The following is a 22,765-nucleotide window of genomic DNA, read 5'->3' on the forward strand; positions in this document are numbered from 1 at the left end:
CTGGGATGGGGCAGGGAGCCAGCCAGCCATCCAGCTTCTAAGGGGTGTCCTGTGGCTCAAGCTCCTTGTCTGTGAAAACAGAGTGATTACATGGTAGTCCGTAATTCACAGCAGTATGGTGAGCGGCAGATGAGACGTCTCAAGTGAGGGAGCTCCTGGAAGGTTCATGAGCTTTTCCAGTAGTGAAGGAAGGTCTTTGTTTAGCTTCAGAACAGTTGATGAGTAAACAGGAGAAAATCAGGGGTCCTTCTGAGGAATCGTAAAGAAGAACTTCACACCTTTGACAACTGGCTCCAACCATGTCCCCTTCTGAGGACATATCCAGGTTTAGCAGCGATATGCCCCAAGTATAGAGCTACCAGTGCACTGGGGCATTCTCAGGTTGGTGGAGAACTTGGTCTCATAAAAGCTGAGGACATGTCCCTTCGTTTCTCCATCTCTGGACCTGCAGGTACCCCTGCTTCTGAGCATCTTCATCTCCCAGTGAAAACCACTCTATTGTTTACCTCTTCCTTTGTCTCAACCGGGGGGGGGGGGGGGGGGAGGGGCAGCATGCCACCTGGTTAAAATCACAGCTTCTGGGGTCACTTGGGCCACAGTTCAAATCCCAGACCTGCTGCTTACCAGCTCTGTGATCTAGAGAAAGTACCTGATCTTCAGTCTCCTCTTCTTTAATACGATAAAATTAACAGTAAGTGCCCGTGGGACTGTCAGGAAGCTTAACTGAGATAGTGCATGCTTGGGAGGAGCATGGGGTCTGATAGTAAGTGCTCAACAAACAGGAGGCATGCCGTAATACCGTAACCTCAGCTAGGGTCAAATACTTTCCTTACAGATTTGTTTTCTTGATCCATTTTCTCTACTGTTCTCCTCCTCGGATCCTCGTTCTCATGCATAAGGAGCCTAATGCAGCCCCAGAATTAGGCCTCTTAATGGCATCAGGCAACCCGAAGAATAGGTAAAAGTTTCTCAGGCCATCTGAGAAAACCAAACTCCTCTCTTGTAATAGGGGTCTCTGATAGCGAAGGGTTTCATTACAGACACCCCAGTGTTCAGGCGGATGCCTCCTTTCCTCCTCCCTCAACACTTAAGCAAACCCCAAGGCCATTCCTTTATAAACCATGCTCAAAAAATGCAGAGTCAGGATATAGGAGCTTTTGGTTCATAGTTCTCCAGGAGTTCCCAACTCCAGATTCATTTTTGTTCCTAAGCCAGCAGCATAGTTATTAGCTGCAGGATATGTAAAGGGCATGGAGAGTTACTAAAGCATTGAGTCAAGAAGTGCAAATGTCAAAGGCAAAAAGAACACTGTGAATGTAGACACAGACTTGAAAGTAGAGGCAGAAAAACACCCGTGGGATAAAATGTCCTTGGAAAATGGCTAAGATGCTGATTTGGGTGCTGCTATTGACAATGGGCAATGGTTACCTGGCAGTCTCTTCCCATATCCTGGCACGTGATAGGAGCTCAACAAAAGCAGCTGAATGAATGAATGAATGAACAATAAACAGTATTTTATCGATAAACATTTATTTTATTGATAATATTGGGATGAAAGGCTTGAGTAAACAACATCATGCTATTGCCTCATGCTTTTCCTTTCATAATGCACGAATCCTCTAACGTTCTCCTTTCTTACTAGTCTATCAAATGCCCCCTTGCTTCTAGTTATCATGACAATTTGGATGGTTGGCCATGCACTAAGGGCTGGACCTTTGAATACTTTATGCTGAATTGACCCCAGCATGTCTCACCACCCCCCACAAGATCGTAAAACAGCCCTAAATGCTAGAAGATGATCTATGCTCCTCTTTCTCTATTCACCTCCACCCTCCTGTGACTGTGATATGTCTTAGATACTCAGCACTATTGTATTTCTACATAAAATCACGCTTAGTCTCAGGTTCTATTCCATGAAAGCTCCTCGCCTGTCTTACTCTGTACCTCTCTCTTGTGTCCATGGTGAGCACTGCCTTGTAGAGCTTCTTTCTCCATAGTCCTTACACGCGTCATGTAGCTCTCTGTACTGAGTGCCATCGTGATTCAGGCTTCAGTATCATCAACGCTTGTCCCAGGTGTACCGCCCCGAGTAACCCCCTCTTCTTGAAAATGTCCATGGTATTTATATTATTAAATAGGATTTACTGATTTTGAATCAGACAGGTAATATTTTCTTCCATGCTCATCAATTAACAGTACCACCTCCTATTAGGAAGCCCCAAATTCTGCAAACCATTGTGCAGGCAGCTGTTTGATGTGTGACATTGCCTGGACCCTACAAAGGGCTGACTGTCCACCTATGTGAGATGAGGATTTTCTGGATAGATGATGGCAGTTCTCTCTGGATAGGAGGGTATCAGATCATATGATATTTTCTATTTAAGTTACCTTCTTCTTGCAGTGATACACAGGTTCTTTGCATACCACATTAAGTGAATTTACGGTCGTCTGGCAACAATCCTTAAAAGGACACGTGGTATGATGGAATAGTACACAGAACAGAAAAGGGTGAACCACTACAGGCAACAGGGATGGACCTCACAGAAATGATACTGAACAAAAGAAACCAGAAACAAAAGAGTATATACTGACTGGCTCCATGGTTACAAAGCTCAAGTAATTGCGAAATAAATATCTAGTAATAGAAGTTAGAATATGGTGACCTCTGAAGAGGTGGTTGGCTAAAAATGATGAACACAAGGAAGCTGATTTTAGGGGTGCTGGGAATGTTCTACATCTTGATCTCGATGGTGGCTCCACAGATATATTCATTTGTAAGTATTTATTGGGTTGCCCACTGAAGATTTATACACCTAACCATATACTTGACATGCCTCGATTAAGAAGTTAAAAATGAAACTTTGCAACATGGACACTTGATAATTAGATTGTAGAGCCCCACAATATGAGAGCTCACTAAGATAAAATCCAGAATTAGCTATCAAATTTGCCTTCTGTGTAGAAAGGTTGCTTACTTCAGATGACTATCATATACTGTGGCCAAAATGAATGTACTGACTGTCCTTTATGGGATTAACCCTGGGGAGATTACTAAGCATTATAAGGTAGCTCCTTTCCTTATTCAACAGAATCTCAGTGCATTGCTGATAACATCCCTGGGGAAAACTACATCAGGGAAAAATTACATTGGAGATATTTTAATTCACATTTCCACTCACAGAATATTCTTCCTAAAACCTGTTCATTTCGAACCCAAAGAAATGTGTTTTTTTTTAATAACAAGAACTTATATTTCTGCTAATGTCAACCAATTCTGAAAAATAATCCATCTGGAAAAACTGTATTAGCTGTGAAAATGACATTTCAATATTTGGAGTGCAGTTGGCTTAAGAGGAAGATTCCCTCTGTGGCCACATGTAGGCTGCATATTTTTCAAATAGTTCAGCCTTTCAGATCTTCTGAAATCCATTTAGTCTGGAATTACTAGAGTCTAGTTCAATCAAAAAATAAGCTTGGGTTTCTAAAGGGTACAAGAGCCATTCTAGGGAAAAAAAAATCAATTTGAGAAGGTCTTACATAGCTCTCAGCACTGAGATCTGAAAGCTCACTGTCCATGAAAGACAGCAGCTGCTATAAAAGGACATTCCCAGGCATCCCTCTTGGACAGCTGTGCCTACCTGGTCAGCTGTTTTCAGAGGTCATTTAATTCAACACATTGGGGACATGAATTCCTTATTACAGTGTTTTCACAAAACAGTCTTTCCAAGTGCAAGTGAGGCTTTACTTTAGTGCACCAGGGTGTGGTGGGAGGAGTCCTGCAGGCTTCAGTTCAAAACTCATCTCAAAAGTACATTATTATGTGTGCCCTACAGTAACTCAACGTTCAGCTTCCTCCTTTATAAAAGGGCTGATAACTCCTACCTTTTGAAAAATTACTGTGAACCTGAGTGACAAGTAGAGCCTGGCACAAAGAAACTGTTCAATAGTTTCTAGCTATTGCCATTATGACCCAAAGAGCCATAACTGAGTGTAGGCACCTCTGAGTGTTGTGGATGGAAGTGTGGCATGCCGATGGTACTAGTTATTCAGTCGCATGGGCCACATTCAACCAATGTCATTAAGTGCTACCCACCAAGCACTGTAGAGACCACAAAGGCACTTCACTCAAACTCTTTCCTGTAAGGAACCCACAGTCAAGGAGATGAGACAGACATGCTATTAGCTATACCTAGCACAGTGACCGGAACACAAAGACCCTCCACTATGTTTAATGAATCACTTCCTATAGTGTGTTTTGATTTGCCATTTAATCTGTTTCTGTTTCAATCTTCATTACTGTCATCCTTGTTGTTTTGGGTTTAACATTTGTTCCTCATTTTCTAGTTTCTGAAGATGAAAGGTAAGGTTACTGATTTGAGATCTTTATTCTATTTTTTTTTTAATATAGTCATCAACAGCTACAAATTCCCTCCTAAATACTGCTTTAGCTGCATCCTGTAAGTTTTGGTGTGTTGTAGTTTTCCTTTGTATTCATCTCAAAGTATTGTCTAATTTCATTTTTTCTTTGACCCACTGGTTGTTGAGGAGTATGTTGCTTAATCACTCAATAACCCACTGGTTATTGAGGAGCAATGTGCTCCAGTGCTCTGGAGAAGCACCATGGGCACTCAATCAGACTGTGTTTTCTGTTACCACTGGGTAGAGTATTCTATGGACACCTGCGAGGTCCAGTTGCTTTATAGTGTTGTTCAAGTCATACGTTTCCTTGTTGGTCTTCTGTGTAGTTATTCTATCCATTATTGAAATGAGGTATTGAAGTCTTCAAATATGATTGTTGGGTTCTCTATTTCTCCCTTCAATTCTATTCACTTTTGCTTCATGGGGCTCTGTTGTTATGTGCATATATGTTCATAAGGATTACATCTTCTTGATGCATTGATTCTTCTACCATTTGTAAAGTGTCCTCCTTGTCTCTACTAACAATTTTTGTATGAAAGTATATTTTTTCTTTCTTTTTTTCTGGTATTAGTATAGCCATTCCAGTTCTATTGTGGTTATTGCTTTCATGGTATATCTTTTTTCCATCCTTTTACTTTCAACCTATTTATACTTATGAATGTGAAGTTTGTCTGTAGCAGATAGCATATGTTTGTAGGGTGTTTCCTTTCATAGATTCTGCCACAGGTCTCCTTAGGCTTTGTTTATTTTTCTTCATTTCCTCTCCTGTCCCTCACAGTGGAAAATTTCCTTGACCTATAGTCATTCTAAATATACGATATCGTGGCCTTATTGTAATTACTACTTAATTTAGGAGATTTTCAAGAAAATGTAGAGAACTTGTCTCTGAAGTCTTTCCCACCTCAAGTTTTTCAAGTTCTTGTCTTAGTAACATTTGTTTTTCAGTCACATCTTTTAAGGCACCTCATTATGTGAGGAAAATAACATTCACCTAGACCTCAGCTTTAGCAAGACTAACACATTATCCATTAGTCACAAAGAACACGTTTGCAGGAAAATATTTGCCAACTGTCATCTCTATTTTTCTTGTTGTTTCTCCTACTAGAAAATCCATGCCCCTCTCTCTACACATCTCTATTGTTTTATGACTGCCTTTGCAAATGTGCTCAGACAGCAGCTGATTGGTTTCCACCAGTCCTTAATTGAGTAGGCTGTTTACTCCCTCCTAGTTCTTAGTAGTCAGATTGCCCAACAAGACTTGGCCTTACCCGGTGCACTTCAGCCTCCTTCCCCCAAACCTTCTTTCATGTCAGCATCAATCAAATGCTGCCTCCGTGTGTTTTGTATTTTATCATTCTCATTTGCTTGCGGATTTGTGGACCATGAGACTTAGGCCGCTCTCACTCAACATCCTTTGAATTAATTTATAAACGTTCCAGATGACTGTATTCACATCTGTCTGATAATAAATATCTCCAGCAGAGATTATCTGAAGGGGTCCTGTTTTTGTACCATCCCATTGTGTGAAGCATTCAAGCACTGTGCTTGCAATTATTGAGCAGTTACAACATGTAATTGCAGAGTTATTTTGTCCTGCAAATTCTATGGGAGGATAGTAATCAGAGAAAATAAGAGAAGGGAAGAGGCAGGGTATGAGTAGGGAAAGAAATCAAAAGAAGTACTCAAAGAACTCTATAAGAAACACACAAACCATTTTTTCTTTTAAAATACAGTTTATAAGAACTGAAAACAAAATTTTCTCTGTCCTCTAGAAAAAAAAAAAAAACATTTGCAATGTATACTAACCAGATACTGACCAAATTTTAAAGGAATTCTCTCACAATTAATACAACAAACTTAAGGTGAAAGAAAAGTCTATTATGGTGTTAACAAAAGATCATAATATGGGCACCTGGGTAGCTTAGTCAGTTGAGCGTCTGACTTCGGCTCCGGTCACGATCTCATGTTCCATGGGTTCGAGCCCCATGTTGGGCTCTATGCTGACAACTCAGAGCCTGGAGTCTGCTTCAGATTCTGTGTCTCCCTCTCTCTCTGCCCCTCCCCTGCTCTCTCTCTCTCTCTCTCAATTATAAATAAACACTAAAAAAGGAAGATCATAATAAACAAATATAATAGAAAAATAAATAGAAAAAATATATAATGATTTTATTTTTTTTTAATTTTTTTAAATTTATTTTTGGGACAGAGAGAGACAGAGCATGAACGGGGGAGGGGCAGAGAGAGAGGGAGACACAGAATCGGAAACAGGCTCCAGGCTCCGAGCCATCAGCCCAGAGCCTGACACGGGGCTCGAACGCACGGACCGCGAGATCGTGACCTGGCTGAAGTCGGACGCTTAACCGACTGCGTCACCCAGGCGCCCCTATAATGCTTTTAAAGAAAGATCAAAAGACAATCTCAGGAGTAGATTCCTTAATGCCCCTTACCCATTTAGCCCATCCCCCCTGCAACAACCCCTCCAGTAACACTGTTTGTTCTCCATATTTAAGAGACTCTTATGTTTTGTCTCCCTCCCTGTTTTTATATTATTTTTGTTTCCCTTCCTTTATGTTCATCTGTTTTGTCTCTTAAAGTCCTCATATGAGTGAGAAATCATTGTTGCACTATATGCTAACTAATTTGGATGTAAATTAAAAAAATTAAATAAAAAAAAAGACAATCTCTACCCACGACCGTAACATTGATAATGTCTTGCTCCCTATTTTATCTGTTTCAACATAGTTTTCTTACTAAATAACGGTTTTTTGCAATAACTACTTCCCTCCCTATGGAACAGAGCCTAGCTAGCACTGACTAGCTAGGAAGTTCTTTTCTCTCAGCTCTATAAACCATCAGAAAATACCCTTGCTTTTGTGGGTCCCAGGCAACATTCTGACCAGAGCCTAGTAACAATCACTTTCATCATAAATTTAAGAAGTTTCTGCTGAAAAAAAAAAAAAGCATGAGAAGATATTTTCCTCCAGGTTATTCATAAATAGGTCTGAATGTTGTACTCCTACCTTATAATGCCAGCAAAGCCAGACCATGACTACCAGAGGGTATCACATCTTCTAAAGAACCACCTTTCACTCCCCACAAAATACGGCTCTTAAACATTTCATCCAAACGTGATACCACCTATATGCCTCAGAAACTGCACATCTGGGTTTTCTCCTGTCAAGCATTTAGAGGAGGGGAGCGCAGATCTGCAGAGCTATTTCACTGTTCTTGTGTGCATCACGTAGTGGAGAATTCCACCAGCAGCCCCAGTAAAGAGTTCGGAGTTTGCCTCACCTTTGAACTCCGTGAACGAAACACGATTTTAAGGCAACTTGGCCAGAACGAACGTTACTTCTGTTTGTTAAATTTCATTCTGAGGTAACTGTAGATTCACGTGAGTTCTAAGAAATCACACAGGGAGATTCTGTGCACGTTTTACCCACTCTACTCACATCTTACCACACCAGGACAGCAACACGGAGACAGTCAAGATAGGGAGCGTTTCCATCCCCATAAGGATCCTTCATACTGCCCTTTTATGGCCACACTCACCTCCCTGCCGCTACCTTCCCTTGACCCCTGACTTCATCCATTCGGTACTTACACAACACTATCCTCGGTCATCTATCCCTTCATTCATTTATTAATTCAACAAATATTTGGCCAACCTCTATACACCAAGCGCTAAAGACATAACATGCATCACATGCACAAATCATCTGTGACTGGGCTTCACAATGGAGTCGGTGAAGCAGACACTAACCAATTCGAATCAACACCAAGTTGCAAGTGTGATAGATACGACCACTAAGCAGCCGGTACTCTGCAGCCGTGATAACAGTGAGGCTGCGTGGGAAGGGAGGACAGGGCACACTTCCCAGAATGAACCGATATTTGAAGGGCAAGCTGGAGTACCCAAACAAAGGCTCTTCCGAGTGTGCTGGGCAGACGGAGCAGACGCAAAGGAAAGGAGGCGCTGAGAAAGTACAGCAGCCTCTTCGCTGGCTTTCCACCCCTCAGCCTGTCCTCTCACACCCCCTTCATACCCTCAGGATGGTGAGGTTTGGGAATTGACAGTGGGACCTTAGAACAGGGACAGACAGCAGAAGATGGCAAAGCCCATTAAGGAAATTATTACCAATCTCCATGGAGGGTCTAATTGGTTGGACAAAGTCACTATCCATTGAATATGTTCCTGTCTCTTCTAAAAGAGAATTTCCATTGGAAAGGACTCTGCTGCTTACTATCCAGATGTTCTCTTACAGCCTGATTTCGCTTGAATTTAATGGGGAGATTTAATATTTAAGAAATGTCAAGTGCCTTAGCAATCGTAACGACTTTGACTCTGCAGCCCCATAGGAATATGTCCTAAGAAAAAACTCCTAAATGTAAGAGACAATTTATATATAAACGTTTTTACCCTATTGTTATTTATTACGGTAAAATATTATTCATATGTCAAATAATAGGGCACTGATTAAATAATTTATGGAATATGCATATGACATAAGGTCACTGCAGCACCTTACAGTTATATTTTCAAAGATTGTAATAGCGTGGAAAAATGGTCTTTTGATCTAAGCTTAAGAAAAACAAACAACAAAAGTCAGGATAAAAATCTGCACACACGTATAATTCCAGTAATATTAAAGATGAAGAAAATAGAGCCCAGTGATGGAAGAAGGACAAATAGTCATTTCTGGGTGGTGGGATCTTACGTAATTTTTACTTTCCTATTTAGACTTTTGCTTATAAGTGCATTAATTTTATATTCAGCAAAAAATCAATAAACTATTATATACATTTAAAAGCCCGCAATGTAATAGGTGGCAGGAGTCATAATCTGGGGCTTTAAGCTTCACCTGTGACAAGACCAGATTTATGACTCTGAATAGCCATTTAATGTCTACTCTCTGTCCCCTCTCTCCTACATGAGGGTGACGGCCCTGGCTCTCTCACAGAGCTGGGAATGAAGAAAGAGACCAGGAGTAAGAGTGCTCCATACCATAAAGACGCAAAGCTTCAAGAGCAGCACCAATGATAATACTCTGTGGCACAAAGGGTAGTGGATTTCCTAAGAACCCTGCCCTCTGATCCCTTGGCATCTAAGATGAAACACTACAGATGGGCATGCAGAGGGCGCTTTTTGGGATGAGCACTGGGTGTCATCTGTAAGAGACGAATCACTGGGTTCTACTCCTGAAGCCAAGACTACACGGTGCATGTTAACTAAGTTGAATTTAAATTAAAAACAGAAAAAGAAACATACAGAAAGCACAAGCATGCAGGAGGTAAATAAATAATGTACCCGTGTCATCATTTTGAGTCTGGCACTCCTTCTCCCTGAGACTCGTCATTCTACTCACAGCGGAGGCCCTCCTCCCTCTTGCTTTACACTTGGTTTTAATGGACTTGATTTTCTGGTTTCTAAGCCAGCGGAAGATTGGAAGATGCATCGAGCGTACAGACACGAATTTAACGGTCAGAAATGAGAGGTAACTCTACAAAACTGAGGACACGGAGAGGGGGAGAATGCTAGAAAGCACCTAGTCACTCGGCACAGGAATGAATACAAAATCAAAATGTCCCTGTGCGCCAAGAAGTGGGTGGTGAGGGCACAACTGCATTATAGCTTGACACGGAAATTGAAAACGTATCAGTAAATGTTAGAAAAGACTTTCAACCTAACAGCATAAACTCAGGCGGGAGGCTTAGCTTGGCGAGCCTTCCGTGAGCCTGCCGGCTCAGCCTGCACATTCCCACGAGGGGCCAGCCAGCCTGAGCTGCTTCAGAGACCTCCGGCAGGCCCAGACTTGCTTCCACAGCAGGCTTCCCAGTGTACTTGCTCATGGGGGGAGGAGGGGTTGTTTCTTTCTGCTTCTGGGAGTGCTCCCTTAGGCCTAGAAGCTTTCTGGGGAAGGAGGACTAGAAGGAATGAGAGTAGCGTGTGTAGAAAGGCCAAGGTGAAAGGTCTTGTTTCTTTGATTAAAGGCTGCGGAAACCGACTCTGGCAAACTTCAGCTGAAAGAGAATTTCCTGGAAGACCATGGGGAGGCCTGCAATATCAGAGTGAAGGCTCAAGGGCTCGGCTTGGAATGTCCAGCTGCAAAATGGGAGAACGCAGGCCCTGGGTTTAACACCACATCATGACTGCCCACTGTGGAATGCGGTAATTCCCCAGAAGAAACTGCCGTGCTGTCAGGAACAGATTATGAGTGGACAGAACACCCGGCAAAAGCCATCCACACTGAGGATGGCATTTTGGGGCCCCCGCTATTACGAGCTTAGAAGCCAGAGGGGGTCCTGGCAGGGTCCACCGATCTGCAAGACTGGACGTGGAGGAAGACACACACTCTCTGCTCCATCTACCACTGGGTTCACAATACAGCCGGGCCGCACGCCTGAAAGCCCTGTACTTGGGACGGGCGCATTTCCCTTTGAATCTGATAACTCAGATTAAATGCCATTTTCCCGTTCTGGTCCCTGCTACGCCTCTGCCTCATCTCCCCAGCTGCCTTGCCCCCAGGCACTGTTGGGGATAATGTGATCAGATACTACAGGGCTGTGGCAGAGGTCAGTCACGCATCCGATTCCACTGAAAGGGAAGGCTTTTATCTCCTCGGCTGCCTTGGCTCCCTTGAACCTGGGGGAGCAGCTTCGGGATGAAGGGAAATACCTGAAACACCGGCTGGATTGACAGCAGACCTGTCAGAAGGCCAAAGGGTTGGCGGGATTACACAATGCGATTGTGCACAAGGTTTCACAGGGCTCAAAGCGAACCCCCTGTTATTCACCTAGTCCTGAGGGCTTCGCAGACCTTAATGAATGAAGCTTCCTACCGCCTCTGCCGGGCAGCCCTTCTCTCATACCTCAGACTGATTTATTTCTCATTCATTCCTTATACTGCTATTCCTCAGTAGTAGTATGGAGATCATACTCAGTAGTATGGAGATCTCCTCAGTAGATGGAGAGGGACTTTTCCAGATTTTATCTAGGTTGAACTATTCAAAGAAATGGATCTATTCCCTTCCGACTCTTGTGTATTAAAAAACAAAAAACAAAAAAAACAACTATATATGTGAGCCCGATCTTCTTACTTTGGCTATACCTTTTCATTCTTTCGAGGTTCAGAGACCTTCACTCCAAAAAGTACGGTTGGCAAACTTAAATATCAGAATACAAAGGTTTAAGAATTCCACTTGACAAACGTTCACTGCATCCGTGGTGTGGGAAAGTGTGAAAAACACTGTGTGGAGGATTTGAACAACGAGCCACGCACATTTCTTCCACTGGGGAGCTCATGGTATAGTGCGTAAGATAATGAAAACAGTGAAAATAGTATCAAACATTTGTAGAGTGCTCACTGTTCCCAAGGCACTATGCTAAATGGTTTCTTTTATATAAAGCAAACCAGTGAGGTGCTAAAAACAACCAGATGAGGGAAGGAATTTGAGTTCCCTGTTTGACAGATGAGGGAACCAAGCTTATAACGAAGCTGCATTTGCAAATTCGAGAGGCAGGATTTGGATGCGGGTCTGGACTCATGACCGTGATGTTACGCAACCTCCTCACAAATAGACACCGTGAAGAGAGGAGCTGGAGTATGAGGGAAGCAACCAAGGATGGACAGCAGTTAAGGAGAGGAATACTTTCTGTGGGAACAATCAAAGCAGTCTTCAAGAAAGCAGCAGCGAGGTGCCTGGGTGGCTCAGTGGGTTGAGTGTCTGACTCTCGATTTCCGCTCATGTTATGATCCCAGCGTTGTGGGATCAAGTCCCGTGTCAGGCTCTGCTACGCTTCCCTGGCTCGTGTTTTCTCCCTCTCTCCCTCTCTCTCTCTCAAAATAAATAAACAAATAAACATGAGGGAAAAAATTTTTAAAAAAGAAAGCAGCAGCAACTGGCCTCATCCACAGAAGGTAATATTTCAAAAGATGGAGATGGAGAGGGGAAATCTCGTGGGGACACCAAAGCAGAGAGACAGCTGCATGGGTGTGTGACAAAACAGGGGGTCCTCGGGTGTGGTAGAACAAGGGTAGGTGAGGCTGAAAGGGGGAGCTGAGAGGAGGTTCAGAGGACATTTAGGTGCTGGCTGGCAAGCTAGGACTCTGCTGAATGCAACGACATGATACGAAAGGCACTGGAGGGAGGCGGACCCAGCAGCATATGGGAGATGGCTGAGGTGGGATGAGCAACCAGGAGGGCCGTAATGGCGGCCCCTGCCAAGTAGCGCAGACACTGGGGAAACAGAGAGAGTGGAAGACCCCAGCAACATGTCAGAGCAGCTGGCTGCCTGAGAGGTGAGATTCCAGGCAGCTGAATGGGGTGCCACTCTGGTGGGGAAGAAGGCAACCGGTCAGGCCTAGAGAATCAACAGGAGATGACAGAAAGGGGTCCTTTCTGCAGGTGGGCCTTCAGAGATAAAGAGCCCTGGAAGCACTGAAGACAGATCCCTCGTAGTGGGGAGGCGGCTGAGACCAGGAGAGGACTGGGTGTCTGGTGAAACTCTGGTCCTGTATTAAGGTCTACAGCTCTCCTCCACAATTCTACAATGCGACCAGCTCTGAAAATGAGCCTGTTTACTTACTTACTTATTTGGAGTGTCAGGCAAACTCACGTGGCCGCAAAACTGACACGAGGCCTCATATCACCTCCACCCATCCCCCGAGAATAAAAAGACACGCACTTTGCTACAGAAATACTCCTGCATTGCACTACGGTGTGCTGTCCCAGACCCCACGAAGAAAGTACATCACAGCGCTTGCCCAGTATAGATATGCGGGCACCTTTCTAAAATCTCCCAAATTCTGAATTCCAGAGCACACCTGACTGTAAGAGGTCTAGGTAAGAGATTTTGGAACTGCATTTACTTTCTGAAAACAGCAAGCTGAGCAATAATCCTACAAGCTGATGATTATTGAGGGCTTCTCCTATGCTCAGCACACTTCTAAGTACTTTATTTTACTTTTTACAACATGTGAAATGGGAACTCTGATTATCTCTATTTTACAGATAAAAATTGGATGGCCAGGTAGATTAGCAGTAACAGCTAGAGGTGGTACTTACCAGAGGCAGAACGACTCCTGGGACCGTGCCCTTTACTACAACAGCATACTGCCTGCAAATTAATTTGTGAAACTATTTTGAAAAGACCTGCTCAATCCCTATACTAGATTAATTAGTAGATGGGGGTGCCTGGGTGGCTCAGTTGGTTGAGTGTCCGACTTCAGCTCAGGTCATAATCTCACAGTTCGTGGGTTTGAGTCCTGCGTTGGGCTCTGTGCTGACAGCTCAGAGCCTAGAGCCTGCTTCGGTTCTGTGTCTCCCTCTCTCTCTGCACCCCCTCCCATGTTCTGTCTCTCTCTCTCTTTCTCTCAAAATTAAATAAACATTAAACATTTGTGAATAGCAAGGAACAAATACCTTTTACCACATTTCCACAAATAATACAAGGCCATGGTCCACCTAGGTTGTTCTTTCATTTATAGTCTGGCAAAGCAGAGGGAACATTATTAAAGGGTATCCCAAGGAAGGTGTTTCTGTGTGGGCCATACAGTCCATATACAAAGTTTTCCATAGTTTTCCTTACCAGGTAAAGAAGCTGGGGATTAAAGCAGCAAAGTGGAACTGATAGGAAAATAAACTCTGGAGTCTTAATTCTTTGGTTCTACCATCTCATAGCTATGGCCCTGGTCCGTTAATTAACCTTGCTGTGCCTCAGTTTTCCCTTCTGTAGAATGGGATTAATTTCAAATTATATCATAGAGTTTGAATGGGCTGAGATAACTTGTATAAAGTTTTTGGAGAGTGCCAGGCTGATAGTGAATCCTCAATAAACTTTGAATATCTGTATTTGGCAAGGCTCTCAAAGGGCTAGAACTCCTGTTGGGGGTTTCTGATGACCAGTAAGTTTTCTATATTTCTCTGAATTTAGGGTTATTATTTACCAAGTATAAATCCTGTTCTCTTCCAGCTTTTGTAGGTTCATGGAAATCAGTCCAATTTAAAGATCCTTTCCAATTCCATAGTCAAATGACAGATTAGTTTAGGTCTATCTGTGAATAGCTCTGACTTGGAAGGATGCTTTTCACTTGGTTTTCTCTACGGTGTTGTCTCTGGCTGTGTCATCAGCTGGACATGTATCTGCATCCGTGTTCACTCCTGCAGAGTAAGCCCAAGCAGGCCCGCCAGGAGCACTAGGATTAAGCCTGATGTGTGTTGCCTCATTCCAGGTGGATTCCCGTATAGTCTCTGGACATTGGAATGGAATTCTATTTCTTCTCTATCTTATTCCTGAATTATATTTTGAATTGGAAAGGGTGGTTGGTTTTTGTCCAGATTCTTCTCAGTCATGAGGAGGTTCACCACATGCTGTGCACACAGTAGGCATTCAATAAGCGTCATATGGCACAGGATGTGACCAATGACCACAAAATGGGGCTGCTCCAGAAGTTTTGTGCTCTGCAACCCTGGGTTGCCATGGTGATACATTCCATGGCAAGTGGTTTGTCAAATGTTAAGTGATGCTCATCTTCTCTGATCAGAATAGGTTGTTCTAGTTTAGGGAAAATTCATTGTCTCGGAGTCTGTTTTCCTTGTTTGACTCTTACCTTCCAGTCAGCAGTGGGGCTAACTTGGCTTGCTTGATTCAGACATAAAGAAAGAAAATGGAAGAATCCAGCAAATACTTAAATGGGATGCTTGGCAAAGTAAAACTAGGGCTTATTCATGCAGTAGAGTAGCTGATAATTGCCTTTATTATTCTAGACCAGATTGAGGTCATTGTCTGATAAAATTGGACAACTTAGGAAATGAGAAAAAATGAACACATTTAAGTTTATTTAGATACAACTTGTACATTTTATTTTAATTTCTTATCAAGTTTTGGCATGTAATAAGACACAGCAGAGAAAATGGACAGGAAATGGAAGAGAGTCTGGCAGATAGGGAGGCATATATTAAGGAAAATAATCTTTGACACATTACGTATATCTTCCACTTAGAACAGCAAGTGGTGGGAAAGCAAACATAAATAATTTTGCATCAGGGCACATACATACTATTTTCTTCCCTGGATATAACCCAGTGGTGGTTTTATGACACCATCATTCCATTGTCACATGTTGCACTCATAATCCTGGCCCCTCTTATTTCATGAATATTTACTTTAGTATGAAAGGAAGAAAAGAAAAGAAACAAAGAAACAAAGAAAAAGAATGAATGGAAGGAGGAAGGAAAAAAGGAAGTAAGGAAGAAAGAAAGAGGGAGGGAGGGAGGGGGGGAGGGGAGAAGGAAAGGAGATGGGAGGGAGGAACGGTGAGGGGAAAAAGGGAGAGGAGGAAGGAAAAAGAAAACTGCATAATCCATAGGTCTACCACAAGGACTGAACCTCAGTTAGCTAAAATTTAGTTCATCAGATTCTCTTTTCCTCACCTTAATCAATCATTTGGGCTAAAGTCATTCTTAATTGAGTCATCCCTTTCCTTCCCTCTTTTATATCACTGAATTTTATCAATTCTACCTTGAGTATATCAAGTTGAAGAAAAACCTTTGACAGCAGTCCCCTGAGGCCAGAGTTGATGACTAATTCAACTTTATATTTTTTACAGCACATCACAGAGTCCATCTCACCCCACCAGCAATCAATACCCATGTTATTTATTGGATAAATGTTTTTTTGAGAAGGTCAGTATACGTTTAGCCCCTTCTCTGCATTTGGAGAGGCATGTCCTCTGTCTGGATTATCCAGTATCTGTGTGACCCTGGGTTAGCCCTGTTCCCTCTCTGGTCCTCAGTATAGACTTCCATGCTGGTCAGGAATACTTAAACCCCTCTCAACTGCTGCTGGTGGCCAACAGGTCCTGTTTGCTGTGCTCTAAGCTCTTCGGTTATCTTTGTTGTCCTAAGAACTCTGTCATGAGCAAAGTCCTTAACCCAAGTAAAACATTTTTTTTTTAATTTTTAAATGTTTATTCATTTTTTGAGAGAGAGAGAAAGAGAGAGAGAGACAGAGCACAAGTGAGGAGCAGAGAGAGAGGGAGACACAATCTGAAGCAGGTTTCAGGCTCTGAGTTAAGAGCATCAAGCCTGATGTGGGGCTCAAACTCATGAACCATGAGATCGTGACCTGAGCCTAAGTCAGACACTTAACCAACTGAGCCACTCTGGCGCCCCCAAGTAAAACACTCTCAAGAGGGAGAGAAAGGAAATTATTTGCTCAGGTAAATGAAAAGTCTGAAGAATTGTGATAAGGAAGGTGTAACCTCAGGCTTGTTGAATTCAAGTACTGAAACCATGCCACCGAAATCAGTCCCCCTCCATCTCTGTGTCTCTTTGCTTCTGTCTTTCTCTACCTCTGCGTGTCTTTTTTCCTCTATTTTTCTCCAAGTGAGTTCTCTCCAAGTAGAGGCAAAGACCAGGCTGGAGTAACTCTGGTAGACAGAGAATCTCTTTCCCCAAAATTCTAACCAAAGTCCCAGGCCTGAATCTCATTGGCTTGGAGAAGTCACCTGTCTATCCTTTCACCAATCACTGGAAGCTGGAAGTATCTGGTCCTGTACCCATTCCTAGGGCTGAGGAGAGGATTAGCCTCATGGAACCAGAACGGGGGTAGGGTCATTCCTGAAGTAAAAGAGGGGTACTGGCACAGAGCACCAAAATTGTCTTCTACAAGGCCTTTTATGACATCACCAGCTAATGCACAATGACCTGTTGGGTTCCCTTTGGCCACAGCCTCAATTCTTTCTCCCCTTCCCTGAACAGACTGAACAGACCTGAGACAACGACCTTTCTAGACTAGTCCCAGAAAAAGTGGCAAAACTTCCTGGAAAACTATATTTTTCCCCAAAGGGACTAGAGACAGGCAAGAATTTGGGCCTGTGCTAGATTCATCAGGTCAGTCCCCTGAACAGCCAGCCGTTTTTGAGTAGTTAGTGGAGGTGTAGAGTGCTGCCCAGACTCCCACTCATTCCCCCAGTTTTCAGGAGTATCTCCTGTCTCCTGTTCAGCTCACAGCTGAATCTCCCTGAGAAGTGTCTTTGGCCAAATGGAGCTACCTCACCTAAGGTCAAGCCGCTATGTGGGCAGGTCTATGTTGAGTAACAGGATTACACAGCTCTGGCCTTCTCACCCCAGCTCAGGACACTCTGAAGCACCCCCCTCTGCCAGCACCCTGGCTCCAGAATTCACTGCGGCATCAACTGAGGCCTTTGTCACACTGCTTTGCTGTTTAACCTCTCCATCTTCCCATTTTCCTTCTGTGCCTCTGTCCTGCACCCAAAGGGACTATGCCCAAGAGCTCTCCCCAGTAATCCTCCTGCATGGAAATCTCCAAGTCTCAGAGATCCTTTCTGGGAAAACAGCCTAAGATAGTTTACGTAGCATCTAAAACCTGAAACTCCTGGGATTTATCTACTACTGGAGCAGGATAATTTTGTCAGCAAAATCTCAAGCTTTGAAATCAGATATTCCCAGGTTTTTTTTTTTAATTTTCATTTATTTATTTTTGAGAAAGCGAGAATAAACAGCAGAGGGGCAGAGAAAGGGAGAGAGAGAATCCGAAGCAGATTCTGTGCTGTCAGCACAGAACCTGATGCAGGGCTCGAACTCACAAACTGTGAGGTCATGACCTAAGCTGAAGCCAAGAGTCAGATGCTTAACAGACTGAGCCACCCAGGTGCCCCCAGACAATCCCAGTTTCAAATTTGTCACTTACTAGCTGTGGGAGTTTAAGCAAGTTACTTAACAATTCTTCTTATCTTTAAAAGATAGGGATATTGATAACACCATCTCCAAAGGTGGATGGGAATTTTAAGGAAGCTATTCATGTGTAAAATGCTTGGTATAGGGTCTCGCCTTAGGAAGGGCCCAGTGTATGACTGTTATTATTTTATAATCCTGCGGTATGGCTAAATGAATATGATTCCAACAGAGACACGAAAACACACCAATGGTCAATACACAGTGTCAGTAACTATTCACACTGCTTGTGAGTCTGAAACTCAAGTTCAGTTCTCTTCCTGGAGGGTAATTGAACAATATATTAGAAGCCGCTCAAATGCTCAGGACCCAGAGAGTCCAACTGGAGGCATTTTATCTAAGGAAATCATCATAGTCATGACCTCACATTGATGAACTGGGATATTTAAAAGCATTTGTTGGGATGAGCAATGGGTGTTGTATGGAAACCAATGTGACATTAAATTATATTTTAAAAATAAAATATAAAAAATAAAAAATAAAAAAATAGGTATTTTTTATTTTTTTATTTAAAAAAATTTGTTTTAACGTCTATTCATTTTTAAGAGACAGAGAGGGACGGACTATGAGTGAGGGAAGGGCAGAGAGACAGGGAGACAAAGAATCTGAAGCAGGCTCTAGGCTCTGAGCTGTCAGCACAGAGCCCAATATGGGACTTGAACTCAAGAACCACGAGATCATGACATGAGGCCAAGTCGGATGCTTAAGTGACTGAGCCACCCAGGCACCCCATAAAATATTATTTTTTAAACAAAAATCTGGGAATTACCTAATGTCAACTAACATAGAACTGCTACAATCACTTATAGTATAGGCATATGATAAAATAAAATGCAGCTATTAAAACTATGCTATGGGGGGGCCTGGGTGGCTCAGTAGGTTAAGCATCCAGCTCTTGATTTCAGCTCAGGTCATGATCTCATAGTTTTGTGAGTTCGAGCCCTGCATCTGGCTCTGCGCTGACAGCACGGATCCTGTGGGATTCTCTGTCTCCCTCTCTCTCTCTCTGCCTTTTCCCCACTTGCATTCTCTCTCAAAAATAACTAAATATTTTTAAAAATATGCTGTAGAAACCAAGTTAATGATATGGAAATAAAATCATGACAGTTCTTAGTGGGAAAAAAAAGGCCCACAAAACAATAGTATGTAGGTTGTGAGCCCAACTTTTACAGCTGTAGAAGTATGCACAGACACATAGACACACGGAAATACACATGTACACACGCTCCCTCTGTCACATACAATCTGGAGAAATGGCTAGATGGCCACAAGTAAAAGTTCAAGATGTGAGCAATTGTTATTCCTGAGTGGGCTACTGGCAATATTGATTTTCTCCTTTTAGCTTTTCTGTATGTTGAAAATGTTCTACAATAAACATGTATTCATTTTGTAATTTTGTTTCAATGTTATTCCTTAAATGCCATCCACCGGATTAAAATGAGAACCCAAAGTGCTAATGACTAAATACCATTGACTTCTATGAGAGGTCTGATTTCTCATACTTGAAACACATTTTAGAAATGCCAACTCACTTGTACCCCAAAGTTTATAGCAGCACTTTCAACAATACCCAAAGTATGGAAAGAGCCTAAATGTCCATCAACTGATGAATGGATAAAGAAATTGTGGTTTATATACACAATGGAGTACTACGTGGCGATGAGAAAGAATGAAATATGGCCCTGTGTAGCAACGTGGATGGAACTGGAGAGTGTGATGCTAAGTGAAATAAGTCATACAGAGAAAGACAGATACCATATGGTTTCACTCTTATATGGATCCTGAGAAACTTAACAGAAACCCATGGGGGAGGGGAAGGAAAAAAAAAAAAAGAGGTTAGAGTGGGAGAGAGCCAAAGCATAAGAGACTGTTAAAAACTGAGAACAAACTGAGGGTTGATGGGGGGTGGGAGGGAAGGGAGGGTGGGTGATGGGTATTGAGGAGGGCACCTTTTGGGATGAACACTGGGTGTTGTATGGAAACCAATTTGACAATAAACTTCATATATTGAATAAATAAATAAATAAATAAATAAAAATTAAAATTAAAAAAGGGAAAAAAAAAGTATAAACTGATAGAAAAGCCAACTAAATGAGGCTCACATACACAGTCCCTAAGAAAAACAAAATAGAGCACTACTTCCAAGAAATCCCTGCTCACTGTAATTAATTCAGAGAAGAAATCACCAGAGCTAATACTGTCCATTGGAAGATATATAACTCACTCGCTCTCAATAATAGGCTCAATATGTTCAGCAGGACAAGAAGTTGATCGTTAAATATGTCTGCAGGGTCTATGTAACTTGTTTATTTTCATGTACTTTCCTTATGATGACCTTTTTTCTGAAGCTACATTTAAGACCCACAGTCTGACAATTAGAGCAATGATTTGAAATCAGAACTTTCCTGGAAAATCCACGGCATAGGTCCTCATGGCCATTTGATTTAGGAAAAGAGACATGTTAAGGCTGCAGCTGTGGACATCACTGAATGTCCCTTCCTCATCCTGCCTTATAACATGAATCTTTTTCTCCCTTCTCTCCCTTGTTATTCTTATTCTGATGTCCTGTATTCTCTGCATTTCTTTTCCTCTCCTACCACATAGCTGCTCCTGGGCATGGATTTTCTCTGCCAAGGGCTTCTGAGGCTGTGGAAAGCCCTTCATAAGCCTGTGCCATAGCTCAGAGAAGCCACAAAAAGCCTTGGGCACAGTTAGCAACCAGATCAAGTTTTGCACTCCTTTCCGTATAGCAATCACAAAGTTCCAGCATGTACAGCTCTTTCCTTCCTCATCAGCAATTGAAAAGCAAATTATTAAACAATACTGAATAAACCATTCTGATGCATGTGGATACTCTGCCTCGATCTTGATGTCTCTGTTAAGCCATCCATGAGCATCCATGAACAAAAAGGCTCATCCATGAGCCACATCTTATTCCCTTGGCTCAGAAGCATCCTTGGTTGTGGAGCAGGGAGCATTATTGGGGCATTAGCCTGGGAGAGGCAGGAAAAAAAGCTGTCTCTCAAGTTTAGCCACAAAAATGGCCTTCAAGTTGACTTACAATTGGACTAAGCCAGAATATACTGGAAAACAGAGAAGTCATAAGACCTAAAGATCTTACTCTCTCTAGTAGAATAGAACCAGGGCAATAGGAAACTAATGCTTAGTGAAACAATGTGGGGCTGGCCAACTTTACTGCCTGTGCATCTTGTCTGGAATGAATTGGGATGGGAGCGGGGGGAGGGGGGTAGTCACAAGGCTGTTTAAATCAAGCTGTGAGTCTTTAATCCTGCTGTCATTTTTGCTGTGATTAAAATCCCAATTGGCTACATCACATGCAGTTTTTATTTTCCAGGACAGAACAAAATGTCTTAATAAAAACAGATAACCATGCATGTTGACTCTCGGATGAGGTCAAGATTAAACGAATGGAGGAAAAAGGCTGTAAAGGAGTATTTAACTTAATGTGAAAATGGCATAGAAAATCACATCTGTGTAGGTCCAAGAACCAAACAGGCTTGGATGTCTATTTCACTCAACAGACAGGGAGAAGATGGAAATACGGAAAAGATTAAAGAGCTCAGTAAATAGATTAGTCATTTTGTAATTAGGGTGGAATTCAAAGTAGAAGCCAAGTGCCTTTTATCTGGGTTTGTTGTAATTGATTAAAAAAATGTAAATTGCACATTTTTGAGAAATAACTTTTTCGGTAAGACTCCACATTGTCCTCGTGCATTTAATTTTCTTACATATCTTCTTTGCAAATGCAGCTGTAGCTATGGAATAGTAACACAATTCTGCGAGCAACTGGTACTACAACAGGCAATCTCTCCCCTCGGCTTTCTTGCAAGTTTGCTTGATAGCATTCTGGATTGTCTGAGATGAGAAAATGCATGCTTCTCTTCCATGCTGTAGATCCTGCATGCGGGAATACATAGAGGAGAAAGAATGCAGCCTCCTTTCTGACAAAACAGACCATGGGAACATTTTTACTCTTTCACTGCTCCCAGAGGTTCAAGTACTTAAACACTCAACCCCCCCCCCCCACACACATGCCACTCGCTACTGGAAAACCTCTCTCTCTTTATTTCTTTCTGCACAAACTTCGACTAACAGCCGGTCTTCCATGCCTGTTTTTCCTAGGCCCGTCACATCAGCCAGCCTGACCCCCCATGACCTTGCAAAGTGCATTCTTCTCCCTGGCCAGTTGGCCTCCTCCTGTTCCCCCACATACACCTCTGCTACTGCTGCTCCTCTCTGTTGAGACGGGTCCCCCCTCCACCCATCATGGTAAAAGCCATCTACCACTAGGTTGGGCACTTTCCATGTTTCATCTCACTTAATCTTTGCAACAGCCTGGCATTTAAGATTACTATTTCTATTTTATAGGTAAAGAAATCAAGGCTCAGAAAGATTTAGGAACCTGTCAAAACCTAACAAGATGTGGAACCAGGATTTTAAACCAGGTCTGAGGCCACAACCTGAGCCCTTAACCATTGCCTCTCCTCCCGTCTCTCTGACCCTAGTGTAACTTCCGGGGTCTGGCTCAGGCCTGACTCTTCGTAGAAGTTCAGGCTGGTGAGCCCAGC

Source organism: Neofelis nebulosa, chromosome 1 (assembly GCF_028018385.1).
Source record: "Neofelis nebulosa isolate mNeoNeb1 chromosome 1, mNeoNeb1.pri, whole genome shotgun sequence".
NCBI lineage: Eukaryota > Metazoa > Chordata > Mammalia > Carnivora > Felidae > Neofelis > Neofelis nebulosa.